Source organism: Equus caballus, chromosome 23 (assembly GCF_041296265.1).
Source record: "Equus caballus isolate H_3958 breed thoroughbred chromosome 23, TB-T2T, whole genome shotgun sequence".
Taxonomy (NCBI): Eukaryota; Metazoa; Chordata; class Mammalia; order Perissodactyla; family Equidae; genus Equus; species Equus caballus.
In genome coordinates, this window is record NC_091706.1 from 45602514 (window position 1) to 45625386 (window position 22873).

The window sequence follows — 22873 nt, forward strand, 5'->3', positions numbered from 1 at the left end:
AAGGTCCATGCAGAGCTACCCAGACATTATTTTAGAGGTTTTTGAAATTAATTACATAAAATGAATTGTTTGAAGTATAGAAAATGTCAATTTTCATAATTTACCATTAATGTAGGAATTATAGAAAATGGAATGTACAGTCTGTGTATAACCATCAATTCATAAATATAGTCTCCTTCTTGGGAGTCTTGATATCATTGGGATTGCTTTAGAAAAGTTCCTGGCAATTAGATCTTCATTAAATTGTAGCAATTATTGTATTGTTACCTTAGCTGTTCTAATTATTATTAGTTTGGTTTGGAAAATTGACAAAAGGTCTGTAAACTCTTACAAGAAGGAGGGCAAAACTCTTGTTAGTGATAAAATTCCTTCTTTTAGAGATTTTACTGGTCACGCTATTGTCCATCCTGGACCTCCATCTCTGCTAGGATTCACAGATGAACTGATATTTGGATATGGAAGGTATTTGTCATTAAAACCATTTGACATATCCATAGATTGTGCTCTCCTTTCCCTAAAAAATACTCATATAATTTTACAGATTTAAAATTAAAAATAAGAAAGAGTCCATAGGAGATTCCTTGGGATAGCCTAAGGATATTTTAAAAATCAAAATTCCATCTGTAATCTTAAGGATAAATAGTGAAATAAAGCAGGAAATAAACATTATTTACTTGACGTGATCAGTTTTGGATGTAAGCAACCTAATTTGGACAAGCCATTTAATTCTGTGGAAGATATAACTTAGCTTGTAAAGGGCCTTGCTCTATTTCCAAAGGGAAAAACACTTCATTCTTCTATCTGTAACGTGATGCTCACATCTGACAACAATTAAGAGAAATGGTACCACTTAGCCTCTGGAACTGCAGCAACCATAAGAGAGCAAAAAGTTGGAGAAAGAAATGTTAAATGTTGAGTACAAATGAACCATTGTATGAAGCAATTCAGATAACGTATTTCATGTCCAGAAATAATGTTTTCAGGGAATAGCACTTTTAGTACTAATTACGTAACTCATAACTTACCATGCCGACGACCCTGACTTTTGAGATTTTGCGAGCAATTTTAAGTTAGAAGTATATTGCTGGCAAACCACACAGTTTTCAGCAAGTCAATTAAAAACAAGCAAGAGGTTCCCCTAATAAAATCACAAATTATAGTGCCTCTTTCCAGTACTTTTAACTTAAGTAATATCTATTATAGGCTAAGCAAGCAATATCATTGTTTAAATTTTCTCAGCTCATTTCGTTTTTTAAACTCTAGAGAACTAATACTGCCAAAGATTTCTCAGAACATGTGTCTATAATTCCCTTACATGACTCCTGGGTCACTAGGAAACTGTAACATTTAGTGAACTTTCTACAATTAGCTCTGTCCTTTGGGTGTTCAAACACATTTTCTTTACTCTTACACTGTGTATAGGAAAGGAAAATTTACAGTGGAAATGTAGTCTTACAATCTTTTTCATTTAAGTCTCCCAGGGCACTTTATAATCATTAAAAGTTATAATTAGCACTTAAGTACACTCAACTCCTAAAAGGATCATTTTTTTAAACTCATAACTTTTTTTAACATCTGTATTTTAAAGTCTCAACAGTTAAAGTGCTCCCAACTTCAACAGATAACGACATCCTAAGCATGGAGGAAAGAACCCAAGTGTTTTGAAATGCTCTGAAATATATTTCCTGATCCTCTCTAGATTATGTTCATTGAAAACAGCCAACTATTTATATAATTTCAATAGGATTTCTTCATTAAAAAAAAGGTATCAGGTAAGGGGATTAGCAAAATTATAGTAGTAGATTGATAAGAAGACTATGGTAAGAGTTTTGAATTTTAATCTATGTTTCAAGCATATTACTAGTTAAAATCAGGCCTTTATATTAATCTCTTCTGTTATATTTTTCAGAAATATTTTTCAGAAATTTAGCTTTATATGGTAGATACAGTGGGTTGGGAACCCAAGCTATATACATAATCTTCTCCCCTGTCACCATCCATCTGGGATTAATATGTGACACAATTCTGGCCAATGTCATTGTCAAGAATTCGGAAATGTATATTTTGTACTTTATTCAAGCTTCCAAATGTGGTTGTCACAGTTTCGTGGATGCTGGTAGAAGACATGACGCTTCTGGATCAAAGACAAAGGACAGTTATTACTCGCAACAATAACAGTAGCCAGAGTATCATCATTTTCTTGTGCTGATCCATTATGAAGGCAAGGCTGAAAAATTTGGCCGGTAAAGAAAGGGCAAGTTCTTTTTAGATTAAGACTGTTTATTACATAGACACACAGCAAAAAGAAAACAAAGAAGCCTGCTTCTGTCATTTGTCCCTAAAGAGTACTAAAGCAAAAGGGGACAGATGACATGACTATACAACATGAGTGTTGGGAGATCCTGTTGCTGGGGAGCTGACGTCATGCTGTAGCTAAGCAGTTTTAGAGCCTGCAGCTGTACCCTAAGGAGACACAACAGACAGCCTCATGGCTTATCAGAAACCGAAAGGCTATGAAAAAATGTCTCATGACATCCTGCCACGGAAATAGGGAGGCAAGTGGAAAGCAGCCTTGTAACAGCTCATCACAAACTTTCCATGATCTCATGTTCCAGGGGATCCCAGAGCATTCTACCAAGACTTAGATCAGCTGCAGTCAAGTCTTGCTTATGTAGTCTATGTAGAAATGTGCAAGATTACCAGGATGCCATGGCGGAGTCATCCTCAGATCCCCAAACCTCAGTCCCTACAGTAAAAACCAGGTGAATCCTTCACGTACAGTGGGTTGCATTACAGAAGCTGGATTCTGAGATTAGAAAACCACAACATTTTATAATGGCTGCAAGGAAATATGCCCGCTCTTTATCTCAGAAGAAGACATTATCTTGATTTTACTAGGCAACATACAAACTTGCCCTCTGCTCTAGAAGGAGATTCTATCTCCCAAGGCTGTTCACCATATAAATATCTTGAAAGATCATGTAGAACAAAATACTGTGGGTGCCTTTGCATACATACAAAAGCATAAGAGACTCATGGAGAATTGTCTCCAAATAGTCATGTATTAAGAAATAGCAGGTGGAATTGCTGAGAGAAGTTTCTCAGAAGAATTTTGCTTTCCTGACTAAAACAAAACAAAAATAGATTCAGCATGTCCAACTTTGTCTTCATTGCCCTCTTACTTGCTCCCTTTTTTAAACTGAGATGTAATGTCTAGAGTATCGTAGGGAACAAGGGTCCGAGAACAAGTAGATTCCACACAATAAGGATGGTACAACAGAAAAATAGGAGCTTATTTCCAAAAAATCTTATTAAACAGTTTCAATTGCCCTGGACTACCTTCCTTCTGTTTTTATATGAATGAATGAATGTGTGTGTGTGTGTGTGTGTGTGTGTGTATGAGCATGAGAGAGAGAGAACAGAGTAAAGATGCTATTTGCTTAAGCACCCGTGAGCCAAATACTCTGTTGCTTGCATTTGAAAACATTCCTAATCAAAACAGCTTGAATTTGGAAGAAAATATATGTCATGATTCCTTGATATTGAATGCTCTCCTAAATCTCCATTATTGAATGGAATCAGACTCCCACTCGATGCTGTTATGCCTAAGTTAATGTTACTGCCCAACGCTTAGATGTATGACTTTAGAAAATATCCACACTGGATTTTTTCCTCTGCTGTTGCATTTGACATAACATTTTCTAATTGGCTTGGTGGGAAGATTAAATTATAATGATTATAAATATATCTCCTGAGGCCCATAAAGATGATTAATAAATATCAGTTTCCTTAGATCAAAATGGCCCTGTTAACCTCCTGTAAAGATAATTTTGGTTAGAATTTCCTTTGCCCATTATCTTTTTCAAAAATATTTTTACTAATTTCTAAGCACATCATCTATATCTAAAGTTAAACAGGATTTCTTTTAGATTATTTTTTGTCCCTAAGTCATGTTTACTAATAATTTATGTTCATAGATTTCTTTTTACTGAATTATCATGGAACCAAATAGAATAGGAGTAATTTAGTTGACCTTTATGCTGGTAGCAAATAGAGTTACTTAATTTCTTTAAAAAGTCTTGGTAAAAAATTATATATTTTAATTTATTCACAAATGATGAAATATTTATTTTTTGTTTTGCCATCTTTGTTGTTTTCCTCACCTCCATAACATTATTTTAGGCAAACATATGTTTACCTATAGGAGGAAAATTAAGAATGCTTTAGAGAACAAGTAATAATTTGGAGATTGGGTGGAGTAAAATATTTTTGAAAAAATTGTACACTTTTGAATTCAATTTGCTAATATTTTGTTGAGCATTTTTTAATCCATGTTCAAGAGAGATACTGGTCTGTAGTTTTCCTCTCTTGTAATGTGTATCTGATTTTGTTTAGGGTAATGATGGCTTCATAGAATGAATTAGGAACTGTTTGCTCTTTCAATATTTGCAAGAGATTGTGGAGAAATGGTATAATTTCTTTCTTAAATGATTGGTACAGATATTTCAATAATTATTAAAAACTGTAGGAATAGATGAACACAGTCATGGTGAATGTACAGAAAAAGTAGAGAGAAATTAAATAATTGGAGCCCAAAACAATTGAGCTATCAAAAGGTTAACAGTGAGTATAACATTATAATTATTATAATATTAATTAATTATAGTATAATTAGGTAAAGGATGATACTGTTCTAGTACACCAATCAAAATGAACTGAGACATGAAATTTTTCATGAATGACTGATTGCAAATAAAATAACATAAGTGTGAGGGGAAGAGTCAAGTGTTACCAGCATTTGGCCTGAATCTGAGACCTAGACAAATGGTGACATGGTGCACTAAAGGACTTTGCACCAGTGATTGAACATTATTTGTCAAGTGCATCCCTAATTATCACAACAATGACATGAACTTGAGGGAATCATAGTCCTCATATTTCACAAATGATAACGTGCCTGATGAGGAAGAGAGCTCACAAGTTTGAGTTTCTTTCACTCTAGCATCTTGCACTTCCATAAGACACCATGCTGATTCCCTGGAGCAGAAGACAGAACCTTCTAGAAAGGTATCAGATGATAGGATTTAGGAACCTTCTGCTAATTTGTGATAAGCTTATCCAGTGATTTAGCATTAATTCTGAACTTATCTTAGGATTAGTGATTGAAAGTCTGGATAAATAGATGGATGGAATAATATCACAAACAGGAGTTGAATCTTGGCAATTCAAGATTGTCATAAAAGTTTGGATCTGTTTATTATTTCCTGTCATCCATATGACCAGCAAACCTGATCCTCCCTGATCCTCAAGATCTTAAATTTGAGTTCTAGGGAGAAGGAAATACAACGAAAACAAGAGGGCAGTTCTCTAAGATGTTGTAAACCTGAGCAGCTGTGGCTTTGGGTCTCCTCATATAAATCAGGTTTGAGCTCAGGTTGGGTAGAGATATTCTTCTCACTTCATCAGAGTTAAGACCCTATTAGGACCCTGGCAGTACTGGCATGAGGGCCTGTGCACATTAATGCTTCAGGTTCTGGGAGATTTGGGCACAGTAAGTTCCTTCAATTCTGCAGTGCATTAATTAATTCAGATGATTGTTAATGGCAGGTGGTAGAAGTAGCCCAATGTATATATTACTTCTAAAATACATGCAGAAAGTATAACTTTCTATTCTATAACTGATCTGAGCTTCTGTAAAAACTCTCCCCTCTCATTGGTAGCAGGAATCAGGAAAAATTATGAAGACATTGAAATGAGCAAAAATGATTACTGTCCCATTGAGTGTACCCTTCTAGGTTATCTCTGCCTTCCATTAACTTTGAGCCATTTTAAAACTCTGAAATTTGTAGAATATTAACAGAAGAGGAAATGTTCCTTGTCCATAAAAATACAAATTCTGCCTGGTACAGATATACATAAAAATTGACGTATGAAGATTGACCAATTTTTTGTAAATTCATTTCAGCCTTCCTGATAGCTGCTAACTTGTGTGTTTTTACAATTCTCCTTCGAACTGGTTGTAAAATCTACTGGTTACCTTATTAAGTAATGAATTAATTAAATCTTTAAAACATGAGAAAAAAAATTTTTCCTGCTAGGAAAGTCATTTGGGCCTTATGCTTTCTTTTGTGAAATGTATTAATTAATGATTCAATTTCTTTAATAGATTTTTGCCAATCCAGGTTTTCTTATTTCTCCTTGCATGAATTTTGGTAGCTTATATCTTTCAAGAAATTAATTCAACTCACATAAGTCATCAAATTCATGGACATATATTTGCTCATAGTATTCCTTTGTTATTCTTTAATCTTCATGAGTCAGAAATGATGACCAGTCCTTTATTCCTGATATTGGTAATTCTTACTTTCTGTTTTTTTCTTAGTTAGCTTAGCTAGAGATTTATCAGTTTTATTGATCTTTTCAAAAAACTAGCTCTTTTTTACTTTCTCTATTTTTTCCTGTTTTCAATTTTATTGATTTCTGCTCTGTTTCTATTTATTTTCCTTCTGCTTCCTTTGAAATTAAATTGTTCTTCTTTTTCTCATTCCCAAAAGTGAATTTTTTGGCTATTGAATTTTTCTTCTTTTCTTACACATAGATTCAATTTTCATTTCCATTTCATACATTCAGTTCCATTTTCATTTTCAATTAGTTCAAAATATTTTTAATTTCTCTTCAGACTTCTTTAAACCTGGTTCATTTGGAAGTGTGACTTCATGTCTATCTTCAGCTACAACCGTATTACTCTCCTTCCTTTTAAAACAAAAATCCTTAAAGGAGTCATCTCTATTTGCTTCTCCCAAGAGTTCAATTTCCATTTTCTCCCAAAGTCAGTCAAACAGACCAATTTTTGTTACATTATAATCTTAATTATTGCTGTTTGTAGATGACATGATCTAATATATAGAAAACCCTAAAGACTTCACAAAAAATAAAAATGTTAGAATAAATGAATTCAGTACAATAGCAGGATACAAAATGAACAAACAAAAATCAGTTATGCTTTTATACACTAACAAACTATCTGAAAAGGAAATTAGGAAAACAATCCCATTTACCTAGCATCAAAAAGAATAAAATTCTTGGAATAAACTTAATGAAAAGACTTGAACATTGAAAGCTACAAAACATTGATGAAAGAAATTAAAGACGACACAAACACTGAAAAGACATCATGTGCTCATGGATTGGAAGACTTAATATTGTTAAAATGTTCATACTACCCAAAGCAATCTACAGAGTCAATGCAATCCCTATCAAAATCCCAATGTCATTTTTTACAGAAATAGACAAGAAAGCAATTCTGAAATTCATATGGAATCACAAAGGATTCCTAAATAGTCAAATCAGTCTTGAGAAAGAAGAACAAAGCTAAGGGCATCACACTTCCTGATTTCAAAATATATTGCAAAACTATAGTATTTAAGACAGTGTGGTACTGGAATAAAGATAGATATACAGACCAATGGAACAGAATAGAGAGCCTAGAAAAAAATACTCACATATACAGTCAACTAATCATCAATATGGGTGCCAAGAATACACAATGGAAAAAGAAGAATCTCTTTAATAAATAGTGTTGGGAAAACTGGATATGCACATGCAAAAGAATGAAATTAGACTCATTTCATACCATACACAAAAAACAACTCAAAATGGAGTAAAGACTTAAATGTAAGATCTGAAACTGTAAAATTCCTAGAAGAGAACAAAGGGAAAAAGTTCCTTGACATGGTCTTGGCAATGGTTTATTGGATGTGACACCTTAGCACAGGCAACAAAAGTAAAAAGAGACAAGTAGGACTACATAAAAAACCAAAAGGCTCTGCACAGCAGAGGAAATAATTAAAAAGTGAAAGACCACCTACAGAATGAGAGAAAATATTTGCAAATCATATATCTGATTAGGGAATTATTTCCAAAATTTGTAAGGAAGTGCTACAACTCAACAGCAAAAAACCAGAAAAACCACAATTAAAAAATAGGCTATGGACTTGAATAGACATTTCTCCAAAAGAAGACATACAAATGGCCAACAGGAACATGAAAAGATGCTCAACATCACTAATCTACAGAGAAATGCAAATCTAAGCCACAGTGAGATACCATCTCACACCCATCAGGAAGGCAATGACAAAAAAAAGTATTGGCATGATGTATAGAAATTGGAACCTTTATACATTGTTGGTGGTAATGTAAAATGATGCATATGATACAGAAAATAGTAAGAAAGTTTCTCAAAAAATTGAAAATAGAACTACCATATGATCCAACAATCCCACATTTGAGTATTTATCCAAAACTATGAAAGCAGGATCTCGAAGAGATATTAGCACGCTTATGTTCATTGCAGGACTCTTCCCAATATCCACGCACTGTTAACAATAGCTGGAAAACCTAAACATCCATCAATGAGTGAATGAAAAAAGAAAATGTGATATATACATATAATGGAATATCATTCAACCCAAAAAAGAAGGAAATCCTGCAATATGCAACAAGATGAAAGAACAAAGATATTATAAAAAAGGAAAATTACAGACGCTATCTCTCATGAATGTAGATGCAAAAAAATACCCAACAAAATATTGGCAAATCAAATCCATCAATGTATAAAAATAATTATACACCATGACTAACTGGGATTTTTCCCAGGTATGCAAATCTAGTTCAACACTCAAAAATCATCCATAATATCAATAGGCGAAAGAAGAAAAGACATATGATCATATCAATAGATGAAGAAAAAGCATCTGACAAAAATTCAACACCTATTCATAATAAAAATTCTCAGTAAAATAAGAGAGAGGGAAATTTTCTCTACTTCATGAAGAATATTTACAAAAATCCTACAGCTAATGTCATAGTTGATGATAAGGTCAAATCTATTCTACTAAGGTCAGGAACACAGCAAGGAAAGTCCCTTTCACCACTGCTCTTCAGTGTCATACTGGAAGTCCTAACTAATGCAATAAGACAAGAAGAGGAAATAAAAGGCATAGAGATAGAGAAGAAAGGAGTAAAACTATTTTTCTTCACAGATGATGCAATTATTTATGTAGAATATCCTAAAGAATCTACAAAGAAATTCCTGAAACTAAGTGATTATAGCAAGATCATAGAATGAGAGTTTAATACACAAAAATAACAATATATATGTATGTACTTGAAGTATGCAAATAGTTAAAAGAAGGCAAATTGTTAATAGCTGGATTTTTTTTTTAATGTGGAACTAAAATATACAGCAGATATTTAAATCTGGGCTTTAAACTGGATTCAGGTGAGGAGAGAACACCAGTAAATTACATATAAGACTAAGGAAGGCACTTGTAACATTGCACAGACAGACAAAATTATAACAGTAGTAAAAGATCTGGATATAATATGAAGAGGCTGAATATTCTAAGTATTTCAGAAAAAAGGAGATTGGAGAGCATGAAAGAGAACAATATTAGAAAAGATTATTTTTGAAAACTGTTTTGAATTGAGGAAAAATATTGGTTTGCGGATAAAAAATGTACTTCAAGCACCACACAAGTATAACACATAAATTCAACCCAAGACACTTTATAGTATAATTGAGGATCAGGAAAGCTACGGAGGTACCATAAAAGCTATACAGGAATGGAACATAGCGCAGATTACCTTCGAATGAACAATTAGGGGAGAGTTTTCTCACTGGAAAAATAATTTCTCTGTGATATTGGAGAGATACTGTACATACACTGAGGAAAAATAACTGTAAACTGGGAAAATACATAGTCAAAAAATTGTATATGAATGAAGACAGATGAATAATCTTTTATACATAAAAGCTGAAAGAGATTACCACTCACTAGTCCCTATTTAAAAACACATATTATGCAACACAGTTCATCATGATGTCAACTGAAGAAAGAAGAAAGGCTTGGAAGTAAAGAAAACAAAGTTGCATAGAAATTTATAAAATCTTTTAAATTTATTTAACTATGTACTATATTAAAATAGTACTCACATATTTGTGTTAAATAGATATATAATAAAATCTAAATGAGAATACCAATTTGGAGAGATGATCAATGCAGAGTTCAAGCACATTTTTAAAGAATTCTACTCAAAAGAAGGGTATCAACACTCAATAACTAGATTTTGTTAGAAAATATACTCCAACATCAAAACAATAAAGAGAAGCGATAAAGCAATGAAATAATAAACATACAATCTACATTTACAAATCAGGAAAGAAAAAAAGAGGAATTAAAATTAAATCTAATGAAAGGCAAAAAGAGAGTAAGTCAAGAGTCAAATATGAGGGAAGGTAAAGAAACATACAAAATTTTAAAAGTAAACATGGATCAAATTAATTTAAAAATTAACAAAGTTCTATGGTGCTTGTGAATGATACAGCAAAACTAAAATCACACAGAAAGATCTACATTGTAAACTACAAATTATTACTGAGTAAAATTAACTAAAAGAATTAAAGGGTACTCAATATTCGTATATTGGAAAAAATGAACAATGTAAAATTACAAATTTTACCCAAAGTAAACCATATATATATACTATAATCTCAATCAAAATCACAGCAGTGTGCATTTGTCCATACATTTGTGTGGTTTAGGGGGGTTGAAAACTGATTCTAAAATTCATTTGGACATGCAAAGGGTAAAAGCGTTGTGGGAATTTGAAGAAGCAGTACAAGGCTGGAGAACTTACACTGCCATATACAAAGACGCATCATAAAATACATTAATCAGGAAGTGTAATGCTTGCACTACTCCGGGATATGCAAACTCATCAACAGAATATCATAGAGATTTCCAAAATCTATCCATACATAAATGTTCACCTAACTATGAGAAGTGCAATACTGCAGTGCAGAAGAGAAAGAATGTTTATTTCAATAAACAAGATTGTGTCAACAGGATATTCAAATGAAAGAAGAAAATTATCTTGATTTCTACTCCCATTTTAAATGAAAATAAATTCCAGAGGAAGTGAAAATGTAAATATTAAAAGCAAAACAGTCAAGCTTGTTAGAGGAAAATATAGGGATACACAGTAATACCTTGGGGTTGGCAAATATTTCTGAAATATGACACAAAAGGTATGCATCATCAATTTAAAATTGCCTTTTTAATTATAGTAACACTAAAAACATCTATTCATCAAAAGTAACAGCAGTGAGAAAAGTTAACATATATGGTGATTGAAGATATTTGCAAAGGCAACAATTATATTCAACTTCATTTGTCATCAAGAAAATTCAAATTTTCATGACAATACTGTTGAATGTCAGCCAATGAGAAGAAAATGAAAAGAAACAACATCAAGTTTGCTGAGGATGTGGACAAGCAGGATCCTGTGTTTTGCAGTATCTACTAAAGCTGAATTTATGCATACCTCATGACTCAGCTTCCATTCCTGAATATATAAACAGCAAAAACATGCACTTATGTTCACCAATATGCATGTACAAGAATGTGCACAGAAGCATGAAACATAATTACTAAAATCTGGAAACTACCAAAATGCTCCTCAACAAAGGAATGGATACGTAAATTGTGGCACATTCACACAATGGAACAATCACAGCAGTAACAATCTTTAAAGGATTGTTTTAGTCAGTTTGGGTTGCCATGACAAAACACCTCCATCTGGATTGCTTTGTGGCTTAAACAACAAAAACTAATTTTCTCACAATCTGGAGCCTGGACAGTCCAAGATCAAGGTTCTGACAGGATTCAGTTTCTGGCAGGAGTGCTCTACTTGGCTTGCAAATGGCTGTCTTCTTGCTGTGTCATCACGTAAGCTCTCTGGTTTCTCTTTTTAGAGAAACACTAATCCTATTGGATGAGAGCTCGCCCCTTATGACCTCATTTAACCTTAATTACCTCCCAAAGACTCTATTTCCAAATGCAGTCACACTGTGGGCTAAGACTTCAACGTAAGAATTTTGGGAGAACGCATTCAGTCCGGGACGTGGATGCATCTCACAAACATGACACTGAGTAACAGAAGCCAAACACAAGAGTATACACTGTATGATTCTATTAATAAAAATTACAAAATATGGCAAGAGAAATCTACTCTGTTCGAAGTTAGGATAGTGGTTGCCGTTCAGGAAGGAGCTGGTATTGACTGGAAGGGAGCATGAGGTATGTTTCTGTGGCTGGTAATATCTAGTGTCAATCTGGGTGCTGGTTGCACAGGTGTGTGTGGTTAGTGAAAATTCAGCGAAGTCTGCAGGTATGATATATGCATTTTCTGTATGTATTTACCTCAATATAATGTTTATAAAACTTATTTTAGCTTTTGGTGACATATATATACATCTTAACTCATTTTTAAACCAGGGACATAGAAGACTGCTATTAAAAAATACAACAATACTTTCAAAATACAAAAGAATGTAGAAAGTTTGAGAATAAATAGATGAAAATAAGTAAAGTAGATAAATACAAAATAGGGCTAAATATCAGAGTAGAATAAAAGTTATAAGTAACCATAAAGTTAACAATAAGAAACAACAGTAATAAAGAAAAATACATAAAAAACTATCCCTTGCATGATGTCAGTGATAGAGTCCTCAAATATGAAAATCAAGAAGTGACAAAATTTCTAGGAGAAACTAGCAAATTCATGGCTATAGTGGGAGATGTTAACATGTCTACATTAGAACATGAGAGATCCTGATGGCCAAATAAAAATGATAGCATAATAGAGATTTGATTAAGAAAATTAATTTGCTTTTTCAAGTAAAAATATGGCTACAAAGAACTCTGCAGGCAAGAAGTGGAGGACATAATTTTCAAATGAAAGTAAAATATTTATAAAATCTGTCCTGTTCTATTTCACAAAGAAAGACATAAATATAAGTAAAAATGTCATATAAATTCTGTGAAAAACAGCAAAGAGAGAAAATAGTTTACAAACAAAAAAAGAATTAGTGTGAAAAAATAGGTCTATGAAAAGAGGCTAATAAATTACATACTTTGTTTTAAAATAATTATTAAACAGGAAATGCATGAAGCTAAAACATCACCAACAATTTTTTTAGTGTCCGTGCTATCACTTACAAAGAAGACACTAATTACCTTGCTTTAGGTGTTCATGAAAAAATGTGTAGTTAAAATTTATAAAAGGAAAGAAAAATTATTATTCAAGTACTGAGTTGAAATAAACTGTAGGTGTGAGCCTATAATTTTTTTATTATGTCTTTTCTAGCTCTAATCACAGAAGTGAAATGGAATTAAGGTATCACATTTACCCTCTTGGCAAAATTTTTACTTACTTTGGAAGAGCACATCTCATACGTGGGGCAAGGAAGTAGAAAGATGCTTGCAAAGCACTTTTTGAGAAGACATAGAGTCAAAATTCTTGGGTTCCCACTATCCAAAGTGTCACTCTGATCAACAAATAAAAATAATACCTAATTAAAATAAGTTATATTTATGAATAAAACACAGTCTCCTAATAATTCTCACTAATACTAATTAAGTGCTGTTGCTTAAAATCACAAGAATATATCCAGTATTACTTATTTTTAAACCATTACTGACATAGTTATGTTCAATTATGTGCTCTCAAAATGAAAAAAAAATCTAAATATTCACATTAAAATCACTATCAGCGTAAAGAAATGAGATTTCTTTTACAATACAGTGGCAACGAACTTACCAAACTTTTAGAGATTACATATTATTGAACTAATTACATGCCTTTATTAAAGTATATTAAATTTTTAAATTACAGTTTCAAGTGACTTTTCCATTAAATGCAAAGGAATATGCCAATCTGCAGCCCGGATTAAAAATCTACCTTAAGATTGAATAAGAGCTAAATCATTTTAGATGTCAAATGTAAACCTTTAAAGGACAGAAAAACTTATTGCACTGTACGGCAGTTAGTCTCTCTCTACAATCTCATCTAGTTGTAGAGAACGCTACTCACTCCTCAGACGACTAATTTCCCAGTGTAATCACTAATCAGGTTAGGCTTCGGGCACCTGGAAATTTAACCCAGATTTCCCTTCTTTATGCTGACGAACTACGTTAATCCGCCTCCTTCTCTAAAGTAAAATACTTATTCTTGCCTCACATCAGAGAACACATTGGACATAAAAAGTTCATTATTGTATCATCTCTTCTTTCTAAAATATGTCACCTATTCAATAAGAGTTTGTACAATTTTCTGTGCCTATCAATGAAGAATGACTCCAATAGATAATACAGTAGGTTACTGCCCGAATCAGAGACTTTACTTTCTACATGTATAATGACTGGACAGTTAGGAAGAACTATTAACTTTCATAATCTCATAACGGAACCAGCAAAATTATCTTACGAAAACAGCCAAACACATTGTAGGTTAATAAGAGTACAACCAAATTATTTGACTCAATTTATTAAATTACGAATTGTACCTATACTTCCTGGCTTGCTAAAGACTGAAAAATAATTATACAAGAAATCTTCATAACACCATTAAGAACATAATGCTTGCATGAAATACTAAATGTTGATTTAATGCTATAGAGGCAAATGTTGAAAAAATAATACCAAACACATCTTTAGAAATGGGGAAAAAACATTGCATTCATTAAGGAACAAGGAAATATATATATATATTTTAGAAAATTTTTTGTCAGAAAAATCTCTAAAAAAGGAAATGCTAAAGAGAACTTCTGTATGGGAGACTAAGAGCAGATAATTGTCTTCAGGAGGAGACAAATTCTACTACAAATAGACTTATTAACCTAACTTTTGGTTATGAAGAGTAAGAAATTTTGGGTTTTGCTGTTCCAAAATCAGTTAAAATAATTTTCAGGTAATGTCACAGGTCACAGTAGTGACAGATGTAAAAATTAGTAGTGTTTAAAACTGTAAAATTTGATAGATAGAAAAATTTGATAGATGCAATAAATTTATGAAGGTACATTCTAAAAGATATGGTATCAAAAATGTGTAAATTTTATATTTGTGTTGAATAGATAAAGATGAGTATTTGTAATGATAAAATTATTAACGTCATACAATATTAAAAAGTTTGACACTATGCAGTGTTTTTCATACGTGATAAACATTGCCATACCCATAAATCCTTCGCAAATATACTTACATATATAATTTTTCCAAAGGACTTTTTAAATTCTTTAAAACTCAATTATTTTTGTTTTCATTTTGAGTTTAGCATTTTATCTCAAAAGATGTAATTATTATTTCTACCAAAAAAAACTCACACAGAGACACATATATTCCTTTATATGTACCAAGCAGTACACCACAAGGCTCAGCTGTGCGTATTATGCTTTCATTCATAACTATTTTAACAGGATGGCATCACATATGCCATGTTACATATGTTGAGGTTTAGTTGGCAGTGCTATATTTTTATCTTTAAGCAGTGGTAAGTGCCTATCTAATGCCTAAATCTAAAACATAAAGCAGTAAAATTATAAACATGTTATCTAGAGATAAGGAGATAAACACCAAAATAAGTGGCCAGAAGTCTACCTTTGGGAATTAGTCATATGCGAGAGGGAAGCAAGAGCAATGGAAAGACATGTAATAGTTTGTAATTATGAAATGTATTTTCTTATTTATTTTGTGGTGGTAATAACATTATCTTCTCCTCATGTGAGCAATTATTAACAAAAAACAGTATCTTGTGAAGAGTTCTTCTATTACTTTAGTTTCCCTCCATGGATACGATAAGTTGTTGATTTCTTTTGCAAATTTTTATTTTTCCCTATGCTGCCCTTTGTTTTTAAAAAAATGTCAGCACTTTTTTGTTATCTGTGCACTGATGTTGATCAGATTGTGGGAGACTTGCTCTTGTTAGCTAAGAGAGAAATGTGATGAGATTTGATGAATTGAATATTTAACAGAAGCCAGTCAAGATAGCAAAGGCATTACAGAATCCACACACTCTGCCCCGTATATGAGATCCACTCTTCCCAAATAAGCAAGATCTGTGCAGTGAAGGTGTAGATCCTGCAGAAACAGAGTGTTATGTTCCTTACCTCCCTAGTTTTTGTTCTGACAAATCAGGTCTGCCGTTCTTTTGCTTCAGTGGCTGAGGGCCATTCCTTCCCAGTGTACATTATGTCCACATTTGTGTAGTATATTTAGATTCAACTCAGGCTAATTTGAAAGTCTCTCCTTTTCTCTGAGATGGCTTTGCATCTCTCTTAGAAATGCAATTAACACTCAGAAAGCAAAGATTTCAAACATTTTTTAAATATGGGAGGTTCCTGAATGAGCTTTATGGGACCATCAATATGTTACAATCATTTCTTTTTCTCAGTGATTATCAATACTGATTCGCTGTTCATCACTTCAGCATAAATTTCACATCATATTTCAATATAAAGATGTAATATAAAAAAAATCATCCCACAACTAGAAGGACCTGCAACCAAGATGTACAACTGTCTACTGTGGGTGGCGGGAGGAGGTTGGGGAGATAAAGCAGAAAAAAAAATAAATCTTCTTGTGCCGGGCTTTATTTCAGTGCTTTATTCTGTATGAATTTAATATTGGCTATGTATTTCTCTCTTTTTGTGTGAATATTTCTGAATGACATTTTAAGTGATTTCAAGCAAAATTTAAAATTGTCAGCTCAGGCCTCTTGGTGTCAGTGAAAACTAAGCTCATTACTTTTGGGGGGGGGAAGAAAACAATATAGGAACAGTTACATCACACTTTTAATGTGGCACCTGTTCTTGGTTTAATCAAATGAACTCTAATAGACATGCTATATTCATTTCTTGTCTCCTTCTCACATGTTTGTTCTTTCTGTAACACAAAGAATTTAGAAAACATCTTGGGTATCACAAGACTGAGCATGGACTATTTTTTGAATTTTTTCATCTGAAGTTATTTTAGATTGATAAAGTCTATTTTGTTAATCATCTATTTTTTTTTCCACCCGATCAATCAATGCTCTAGTGTTCTTACCCCCTGACATGCTTTCTCACCAAAAACCTCTACATCATGACTGAACCAAATTCCATCCACAGAAATGAACTCTCTAGATTCATGATGGAAATATCACTTGCGTGTTCAAGAAGGTTGACTAATTAGTGACTTGCTACCGGGTTTCTTGGGAGTTAAATTTGAAATGAAAGATACCTCTCCATTGCACACATACATTCAGAACCACTGATAACTCTTGTACTTGTACTGATGTTTTCCTGAGACACTGGTGTGAGAGAGTGTGACCCCTTTCCCCTCACCTTTAGAAGGGGGAACAACAGATTTTGACAAATTGAAATCACAATGTTCATAATTTTTTAATTGCAAAATTCACCAGAGATAAAGAAATCTGTGAAAATTCATTTTCAAGTCAGTGACAGACTATCATAAATATTTTTATTTATTTATTTATTTTCCTTCTTTTTCTTAAGACATATTGGACTTTTTCTAAGTACATCTCACTTAAAGGCAATCACATCGAAGTAGAGACAATGTGTGATCAGGCAAATAGTGCTGATAAACAGTTGCGTATAATTAAAGTTTCAACAGAAATACCAAGAAACCTGTGAGCATGGAGGAGGAAGAAAGAAAAAACTCAATAACTTAAGTGTAATTTTTCAATTAAATCATGAAATTCATTCTATTTATGCCCTAACTAACATCAACTTTTGCAGTGAAAAATAAACATCAAATTCTGTGGGCCATATCTCCAATGTTATATCTAGTTAAAATGTAATTACAACATCTGCAACAAATATACATTTAAATATTTTCTTTCAAGATAAAAGCAAATTGGATGTATCATTTTCTTACTATCTTCCATAGAATTCTCCCAACTACAAATGTCAGGGGTTTTGAGAAATCGCCTCTGGACTCTCCAAAATTTTTGCTAATGAAAGCACATATCAAATAGGAAACAATTATCAACTTAATTAATCCATGTAAAAACCAGGTAACCTCACATGAAAGAGGCTCTGTTAAAAGTTCCATGGGATGAAGTAGATTATACCTTTTACTTTGCTTAAAACCTCACCATAAGTCTTGCCTTTGAATTATCAAGAGCCCTTAGACAGAAAATAGATCAAATTTGCCACCCTGGGCTTCTGGAATCTTGTGATTAATATGGATAGAGGAAGGTTGTGTCTAGTCCAGCAGGAGAGAACAAGATAGAGACAATATTGTATTTGAGTGAAGGAGGTGATTTGAAAGATGTTCTGGATCCTTCTCTGAAACAAATAAGAAAAGGTGATCACATTTTACTAAATATGTTGTTCCAATCAATCAGGTTAAACACAGTCCTCCTTTGGGGAGGATGAGTTAACAAGATAGCCTTAGAAATTTCCTTTCTTGTTGTATAAGGTTAGAATATGGGGAGAAATCATCAATAGTCCTTCAAACCCTGAACACATTTTTCTAGTATTTCTGTCCTATTAGACTGCTTGCACAAAAATCTTAATTGGTATTAGGAGAGCCAAGTATTTAATCAGAGTTTCTGTCTTTTTTTTTTTTTTTAACAGTAAGTAGGATTTACTGATGGGCATGAGTAAGAAGAGGGGAGTGCTGAGGTGCTCATGAATGCAGGGCCCACCATTTGTCTAGAGGGCCACGATTAGGGATGTATTTAACCCCATAGCCATCTGGGATGAGCCGCTTTTCAGCCACCATGTGTTCAAATTCATCCACATTAAACTTAGTAAAGCCCCACTTCTTGGAGATGTGGATCTTCTGGCGGCCAGGGAACTTGAACTTGGCCCTGCATAGGGCTTCAATCACATGCTCGTTGTTGTGCAGCTTGGTGCAGATGGACACAATGACTTGGCCAATGTGGACCGTGGCCAGTGTGGACCCTGGCCAATGTGGACCCTAGCCACTATGTCCTGGGGCTTCCAAAGTTCTGGAGCCTAGATTGGCGATAGCATCCAATATGAAATGTCCACTGGAAAGGGCCATCTCCATGGTCCCTTAGGGCAACCTATACAAGGAACAGGCTGCATACACTACCAAGGAGGCTGCTGATTGCAACCACTGCACACCGGACTCCCATGGGGAAAAGGACATGGTCGGCTTAATTGGCTGTAGACAGAGTTTCTGTCTTAATGGTTCAGTTCTCCTCTGCCATTACTTTAGCAATCTCCATTGGCATTTAAGAACGTGAGTTACTTTTAATCCTTTTTTTGTCCTGTGCAGGAAGTCAGATTATACATTTCATAACTGGGCAAGAAACATGAGGCATCAAGGCAACAGTGCAGTGGCCACAGGGAGAATAAGAGATTGAGAGCTGGAGTTTGGCCTAAACCTTACAAGTGTATAAAGAACCTGTGTTTCTCTACAATAACAAAACACCAAAGGCTGCAAGAGTGGTTGTATATACAGAACAGGAAATATTGTGTCACTTGCAAACAGGTTCCTGGTTCCTGATCAAATAGGGAGACAAGAAAGAGGGAGGGACACTGGGAGAGGGGTGGAAAGCATGCTGTGTGCACAAAAGGAGGGCCAGATGGGGAGAAGGGTCTTCTCCCAGCACAAATCTACAGGCATGGGCAAGCATGGGTGAGGCTGAAGGCTTGTATGGTGCTGGCTGTGCATTGGGGAGCGGGGGATGCTGAGAGCTGAGTGTCTGCCAGGAAGTGTCCTGGCTCCCTGCTGCCTTGGTCTTGGGTCTTCAGCATGGAGAGGAGTTCAGGGCTGGGGACCAGGGCCTGCTGCGCCAACTGGCCAGAGAGATGTGAAATTTAGACTTCCAAAGAAAAGGCTTTTCTATTTTATTAAGTAAGATTTTGACAATGTTTACATTTCTATCAAATTTGCTTTTTCTTATGTATGTGTGTACATGACTCTTATTTTGTGAACATTTCTCAGAAATTCACAACTCTGAACTTTTGATACTAATGTGTTACATCTAAAACATGAAAGAAAATGTTATGACCGCTATCTTCAATTTCTTTCAAATCATTTCCCGCCTCTCAGTATATATGTAGCTCTCAAATGTATTCAAAATACATTTGAACAAGGAGAAGATGAAAGTTCTGAGTTTTGATCCTCTTTGGCCCTCATTTCTACTTATGTACATATTTTTATAAAATTTAATAATTTAAAAAGTTTATGAACCCAGGCTGCAAGAGGCTTGAAAGTTGCCAAGCTGCCTAACAAGCAAGAAGCTGAACAAACTGACAATCAACATCTCTTCTTAGATCCTTAAGAGAAGTGAGGACACAGAGCAAACCACTGACTAAAGAACTGGACAGACAGGCAAATACAGAGAACCATAGCTGACCAGCAAAGAAACAGCCCCATAACCAATGCCAGGTAGGGAAACACAACTGTAATTGACAAGTTGCTGGAGGCTCAGAGTGAACTACACCAAGAGTTAAAAAATTTAGAGGGATCCAGTAATTGGGAGCCCACCACTCCTTTGGAGTTCCAGCTAGATTCTCACAGTGAATATCTGAGGCAAATCCCCCCTAATGCTTCCAGCACAAGGAAGGGAAAAGGAACTATTTGAAATACATCAGGGCATTTTATACTTCTTAAAGAAGTCAGCCTTCAGGAGAAACTAATTAATCGTATTTTAACCAGATGAGGTTTTATCAGAGCCTAACTGATCTGGGGGAAGAGAAATATCCAACACCAGCTGGCTAGCCTTCCACATGGAGGAAAGGAAATACCTAATTCCAGCCTGCTGTAGTCATCCTGTCTCACCTAAGGAAGGAAAAAACTGACTAGCATATGTGAAACTCACAGTACAGAGGCATGGCCTCACTAAAAGACTGAGACTTAATCACAGGATTACAGAAGGATTCCCATCCCCTAATACCACACCATCACATTACGAAAGGCCTATTTACAGCAGTTGCTTTTCCCCAGTACATTGTGTCCGGCTATCAAGAAAAAATTACGAGGCATACCAAAAGACAAAATACACAATCCGAGGAGACAGGGCAAGCATCAGAACCTGACATGGCAGGGATATTAGAATTATCAGACCGAGAATTTAAAACAACCTTGATTAATAGGCTAAAGGCTGTAATGGATGAATTAGACAAGATGTAAACAGAGAGATGGAAATCCTGAGAAAGAACCATAAAGCAATGCTAGAGCTCAAAAACACCATAAAGCTGTAACAGAAACGAAGACCAATTGTTGGGCATGTTAGCAGAGTGAACACAGTGGAGGAAAGTATCTGTGGTGTTAGTATTACTCAATAGAAATTTCCAAAAACCTCCCAAACTGAAAAGCAAACAGAAAAAATATTCAAAAGACATAGAATATCCAAGAACAGTGGGACAACTACAAAAATAAAACATACACATAATGGGAATACCAGAAGAAAGAGAGAAATGAACAAAAGAAATACTTGAAACGGTAATGACTGAGAATTTCCCCAAATTAATGTCAGATATCAAACCACAGATCCAGGAAGCCCAAAGAACACCATACAGGATAAACATCACAACAGTTTTACCTAGGCATATCATTTTCAAAACGTAGAAAAACAAAGATAAGGAAAAAATCCTGAAAGAATACAGAGGTTAAAAAAACCCTCAAAACCCTATCTATCTATAGAGAAACAAAGACAAGACTTACATCCCAGGGCTGGCCCAGGGGAGCAGTGGTTAATTTCGCATATTCCATGTCAGTGGCCCAGTGTTCGCTGGTTCGGATCCTGGGTGCTGACCTACACACCGCTTGTCAAGCCATGCAGTAGCAAGCATCCCATATATAAAGTAAAGGAAGAAGGGCATGGATGTTAGCTAAGGGCCAGTCTTCCTCAGCAAAAAGAAGAGGATTGGTGGCAGATGTTAGCTCAGGGCTAATCTTCCTGGAGAAAAAAAAAAAAAAGAATTACATCCCACTTCTCCTTAGAAAAAAAACGCAAGGAAGACAGTGGAGAAACATATTTAAACTGTAGAGAGGAAAAAAAAAAATACCCACCAGTGTAGAATTGTTTTGTATCTTGTGAAATTATCCTTCAAAAATGAAGGAAAAATAAATACTTGTCAGACAAACAAAAAGTGAGGGAATTTGTTGCAAGTAGACTTATCTTTCAAGACATGATAAAAAAAACTTCAAAACAAAGGAAAATAGGTCAGGATTTGTATCAAAGAATATAGGTCAGATGTAGATATACATAAAGAAAGGAAGAGAGCATTGGAGAATGGATAAATGAAGGTAAAACAAAAACTTTTATTTTTTTATTGGTACTTGATTTAATAGATAAGAGTTTGTTCAAAATAATAGCAACAATGTATTAAACTATGCATGAATATATATATATATTTAAATATGCCTATGTATGCATATACATAAATGAAATGAATGACATCAATGATACAAAAGATGAGAAGGAGGAATTAGAATTATTTTGTTAATTGTAGCAATGTTTCAAGATACAAGGTTAACAGACAAAAGTTAATTTCTTATATACAAACAATGAATGAGTGGAATTAGAAATTAAAAACACAATAGCATTTACTTAGAACTAAAAGGAGAGATATTCCATGTTCCATGGAAAGGAAGACTCGCTGTGAAAAAGTCATTTCTTTCCAACTTGATCTATCAAAATCTTAGCAAGCTGTTTTATGGATACTGACAAACAGATTCTAAAGTTTATATGGAGAGGCAAAAGACCCAGAATGTATACATAATAATAAAAGAGAAGAACAAAGTTGGAGAATTGTTGCTACCTGATTTCAACTTACTCTAAAGCTACTACAGTAATCAGGACGGTGTGATATTAGTGAAAGAATGGACACATAGATCAATGGAACAAAATAGAGAGCCCAGAAATAGACTCCCATAAATATAGTCAACTGATATTTGACAAAAGAGCCAAGGCAACACAATAGAGCTAAGACAGTCTCTTCAACAAATGGTGCTGGAACAACTGGACACCACATGCAAAAAGAGTATAT

The 22873-nt window shown here is 34.1% G+C and overlaps 1 non-coding gene across 1 annotated transcript; it reads right to left on the reverse strand.

Annotated features, from left to right (window-relative positions):
* Window positions 1-18905: 18905 nt before the first annotated feature.
* On the reverse strand, window positions 18906-19040 carry LOC111770256 (small nucleolar RNA SNORA70). The gene has a single exon (XR_002803415.1). It is a non-coding gene; the product is annotated as a small nucleolar RNA SNORA70 (small nucleolar RNA).
* Between the last annotated feature and the right edge of the window lie 3833 nt (window positions 19041-22873).